This window comes from Dendroctonus ponderosae, unplaced genomic scaffold (genome assembly GCF_020466585.1).
Source record: "Dendroctonus ponderosae isolate FM_Combo_2020 unplaced genomic scaffold, Dpon_F_20191213v2 Dpon_F_20191213_3, whole genome shotgun sequence".
NCBI classification, from domain to species: Eukaryota; Metazoa; Arthropoda; class Insecta; order Coleoptera; family Curculionidae; genus Dendroctonus; species Dendroctonus ponderosae.
In genome coordinates, this window is record NW_026018508.1 from 6,302,028 (window position 1) to 6,307,771 (window position 5,744).

Genomic DNA, 5,744 nt, shown 5'->3' on the forward strand with positions numbered 1-5,744 from the left:
AAAAAATCCAACTTCCAAAGTAATGCAAGTATAAACTTGAAATATAAACATTTTGTAGAAGACGCTTTTTTAATGAAGAATTTGCTCTCGCACGTTGTTTTACAACTGAATCGAATTTCCAATTCTCTACCCAATGGTTTAAAATCGAGCTCTGTGGCTCAAATAGTTTTTCGATTTCGCAATTTAAATAAACACTTAAATTTGATTTTTTTACATAAAACTAGAACCAAATGTCCATGTCTGAAGCGCTTCTTTAGAGGAAAGCCCCAGAATGAGCTTGATGTAAAATTACAAAAACGCCCGAAATATTCCCAAAGTTTAAAAATAAACTACAAAGAAACCTTGTAGCTCAATCGATACAAAATCCACCCTACAAGTCAGTTAATGAATATGGCACTAAAAGTTCTACAACCAGGGGGAAAATAATATAATAATGCTGAACTTACCGAAAGCTGCGTGGGCCACCTGGAAATAAAGAAGAAAATTGTTTAGTACAACAGGAAATCTGTCCTACGCCAAACTTATTTGAAATCAGCAAATCAAATAGAGAGAAATATAGATAATTCATAAATCTTCAGTTGCTTGTCGGAAAACTAAACTCAGTTCAAGCTGAAACATTTATAGATTATAGATCATTCTTACCAGATTTTTGCAAGCTGAGGCCCCATCCTCTATTTTCTCTTCATTTATCCTCAAAAAGGAGGATCAACACTTTCGCAAACTAACGCACTTGCCGTAAATAAGAGCGACAATATATAGTATATTTTCCATTTAAGAACGCGATGCAGACGACACTGTCGGTAGCAAACTGAATATTCATACACCGAACCACAGAATAAACATGATTATTTAATAATTCGATTCGCCCTTTTGACGATTCATTCCTTTACTTGGCAGTTCGAGTTCAGTTTGTTTATTGTTGACATTTTTGTAGAAAGTGCCTGTTCGCAACTTATCGAAAGTCAACAGCAACTAACCGAAAAACGCTCCAAACGCCGATCTTTCACTAATTTAATTTGAAATTTAGAGCTACACCGCGAAAATTAAAATTAATAACCAAATTTATTTTGTTTTCGTAAAAATATTGACTTAACAGAAAATTCGCAAAAAACACTTAAAAATGAACTGAAGTCATCGGCAATGACGGAAACCAACAAAATTTGAACTAATTTAAAATGTCCTTTAAAAGTTCTGATTTCAGGAATTATATAAACTTTACTTTACAGCTAATTTTTTTGTATAATATTTTTTCAGTCTCCACTGGCTTCATCTCTCGCACCAGATCTCATGCCTTAATGAGTCAAAATGCGCCAGTTCAATCTGAGGCTGAGAAATGAGCAAAAAAATTCCAGTCGCGTTCCTCGTAAAGCTTTAATTCACCCATGGGATAAATGCAGAGTGTAATTCAAAGTGCGCCGCCGAAAGACGCCATGAGTTATAACGCATTAACGCACAGAGAAGCAATAACTCAAAAGCACAACTCAACATGTCATGTCACGCACTCATGCCTTCACGAAATATTTAATTATTGTCATAAGTTCGTACTAAATCTGGTATTTGTTGAACGTGGGTTTGTTTAAAGAAAAAACAGTTTCTTCAAAACTGTTAAACTAAATGAATTATTTAAATTTCAGTCAGATCCGGTTTTCGGGTTTGTTCATTATTTCTAAATATGTAATCTTCTGGGGTTACATAGAAGCGTTCAAAATTGGAGGACCAAATGTGACCAAGCCTCAAAAGCTTTTTAATCTATGGCTGGAAACTCAAAATATTCCAAAAAAAATGGAACAACTCAGTTATTATACTTATTATTGTTCACCCAAATATAACTGTACACCTAAATTATGATAGGCAAATTTGGAACTTTGCCAGCTTCAAAAACAGCCTTGGTTCCGTACCAAGTACAGTACAAACGAAACGACCATCTGCAGAACAATTGAATTTGATTTGAAAAACCATTTAATTTAATCGTCTCTTAGTACGGAGTTTTGTTGATTTCTTAGAGCATTTACCAAGATTTAATATTTACTGAACCGAAGTTTCTCGGCAGGTGGATGAATCGCGGCAGTGAATTTCATTGACCAGCTAGAAACCCTGATCTTAATCCCTTGGATTTTTACTTTGGAAGTCACTTAAAAGATGCGTTTTATAAGACGGAAATTGAACAACTCTTACTAAAACAAATCTAAACCTTGAGTGCTTACAAGGTAAGAGACAATGTTGAAGAGCCACTTCACTATTACTCGGAAGAAAAACATTCTTCAATAGAATCGCAATTATTCCAATTTAAATCAAGATAAAAATGAATCCCATGTAAATGAGCCAATTCAATGCTAAAATGTAGGACGTTTCCGTGATTGCAGCTTTTTGTTAAGCTAATTACACTTTCTTGCACTGTTCATTAATAAGAACCTTAGCGAGGATTAATCCAGATCAGAAAATCCAAGTTATCCTTTTGTAATCTATTGAGCGTTAAGAAAGAAGATTGCTGCGTGTCTATGCGAATTCCGAACAGAATGGTACGGTTTCAGGCACTTTGCCTGATTTAATAATATGCCACGAGTATTTAGCACATGCAACGTCTATTAGAAATAAAGCGGAATATTGTAGAAATTGCCATAAATCTTCGAAATTCGTCCGGCATTTCATTGTTTCATTCATTTTGTAAAGTGGCAATTTTTGTACCATTCCAGACTGCTGTGAAATCAGTATTCCAAATGTTACAGGAGTCGTGATCGGAGACTCAAATAAGTAGATATTCTATTGGATCTTGCTGATTATTCCCTTAGCGTGAACGTGCTGTAAATTAGCCAAATAGAATTACCCTGTCAATAACAGCAGCGAAATTCTGTCGTGTTTTAGTATTGAAATGACGATAATATTTCTCGAGGGTGTTTGTTTTGTCAATTTCGCTTTCCACTTGATTCCAGATTAAGATTCCCCAGGGATCAGACAATTATTATTTTATTTAGCTGAATGGTTTCAGTTCTAGAAACCCAAAATATTAAATGAATCAACAGTTTCTCAAGGGCAACTAAATATTTTCTTATAAAAGTCTTACTTCTTTAGTAGACCTCCTAATTATGTTCAGATTAGTAGGGAACTAAGAGATCAATATACAGATTGATTTAAAAAAATGGAATTAAAATAGGCGCCATTATTCAGTGGAAGTGTAGACAGCTTTTTGAAAAGTGAACGAGTGACAATTTTGTTTTTAGAGCTTAGGATTGATTTAACAATATTATTTAATCTTCTTTTCGAAAAAGCATTTCAACATTTCGAGTGTCTTGTTTAATTGTATGTGATAAAATATTGTAATGAGTGCTAGTTTATATATTATTGCTAACAGTGCGCTGCAGCAATTGCTGCGATAAAAAAAGAATCGGTTCCAGCAAGAAAGCTAAACTTTACGCATGTTTATACATTTGAACTTTAACAGAACATAAATGTTGTCAAGCATAGACTTATCAGCAAATATCTGCTGGAAATCATATATTTTTTCAGTTGGGATTTGTGGTTTTTCTTTCAAAATTTCGAGAATCGTAATTTCCCAGATAAAAGTTTTGTGTATTTTTAGGCAAGTTTTGCAATGTTGTATTTGTAATGTTAAGCGAAACTAATAGTTTGCCAAATGACTATTGCATTATTTTAAAAAACTGCTCATAGCAAAGTTGAAATTCTATCTTCGCAAAATAAACTCTAAAAATGCAGATTTTTTAGTTTGCGGTTTTTAAAATACACGTAAAAATTAATGCACAAAGTGATTCCGTTTAACTCAAAAATGTATTCTATTTAACGCTGAGCTATATTATTATAGCCGAGAAAACCGTATTTAAATACTTTAAACGTATGGTAAAAAAAATGTTTAATATACTTTTTTGCTTAACATTAATATCGAATCAAATTCGGTAGGTAAGAGTGTATTTTCACCTTGAAAATTATCACAACAGTAAACCTTAATTAATTAATATTCGACTCCGTAAAGGAATGAAAGCAATGTTAAGTAAAAAAATATGTTGTAAGCGTAAAATCTAGTATCAGAGCTTTTGCTATTCTGTTTAAAGATTCACATCAGGGAACAGAGGTCAGTTCTGAAGGGTCTCTATTCACTCTATCCGTCTCTAATACATTATGTATTTTGCGCTAGTTGAAAAAAGGTAATAAATCATACTCGACGTTGTTATTCAATGTAAAAAATGTATCTGATTCTTAAATTTTAATATAAAAGGCTTGCGTAGGAATCATGAGTTTACCCTCAAACAACATTGAAACTAAACTATTATTTAAAAATATTACTTTTAAAACGAAAATTTGAATTAAATTGTCAATGGATTTTAGAATTTTCTATCCAGCGGTAAGAAAACGAGAGCTGTAGCTCAAAGAATCCTAGAGATTGTTTGAACCGAGGGTCCAATTTTCCCCACTCGCGCAAAATAAAAAAATCTATAAAAATATCGGTAATTTTTTGTGTAACAAGAGCCAACCATGTTTGAATCGATGGCCTGATCTTGAACTCAATTGTTTAATATTCAACTTTCGTTTTTTTCGGAAGAAAAGAAACATGGTTTTCTTTACTCCACTTCTGAACTTGCAAAGTATTTTATTTAGTACTTTCAGTGCCTTTTAAGTAGGTGCCATGCTCGACCTTATTGAAAGTGAAAGTCTTGTGCAATTTGAAAATTATTTAAGAAGATAAACCTAAACGACTTACTTTAACTACTATTTTAAAGCTGATTTATTGAAACAATTACATCGTCAGCTTGAAGAATCAGAAGGAACTATAATTGGAATCGCTTTAATTCCATGGAAATAAATATACATTTTTAATTAAGTATATACTGTGCGTTTACAGGGATGAGATATAACTGTTAATATATAGTGCGCGTTTAAAACAACAGCCAAAATAAGTTCCTGTCGCCTTTTTCATTAAATTATTGGGTTTAAATATGTTATAATAAAAATTAAATAAATGCAATAGACTCCCAGCATGGTCTTTTCTACAGTTACGACTACTTAAGCCTGTTTAATTGAAACAATGATTCTAATTACCATTTCTTGAATGCTTAGCAAAAGCAATAATGTTTCTTATTTGGTCATATTAACAGCTAGTGCCACTGCAGTTACATGCAATTAAAAGATCGCCCTATTAATGTGATTCCATTGAATCACAATCTGCAAAGCGAGCGCCGTTCGCTGAAAAAGTAGATATTCAATTAGCACTGATTCAGGTAATGGCAGGCAGGCAAACTGACTAATTAGACAATTTCGAGTTTAAAAGCTGACTATTTAATCAACGGCAAACGACTCTTGCTAGCGGAAAATTGTTTGCCTAAGTCTTGGAATGTCATCTGGAGATATGCTCCATGGTATAATAAACCCACTCGTTTATCTCGACAAACAATGAGGATGGAAATTCTGAAACATATCTGCTAAAATTTGGAACAGTATGAGAGCGTTAATGTCAAGGTTTTCGGTTTTGCTAATTAATATTATCTTGTTTTATTTACTTAACCCAAATTTAACCCATTGGTGTTCACTCATCGCAAAATAGCAAAGCGCTAAAACCTTGCTGTTTCAATCACCATATTGTTTAAACATTCAACTGTTGCATTGTCGCGCGTCTGTTTCCGATACAAAAAGGCAATTTTCTTCTAGAAGTTTCCAGCGTTTTTAAAAGTGGAATTAATTTTGCTCAAAATAAGCTTTATTACAAGAAAAAGCATGAAACGACCAATAATAGAACC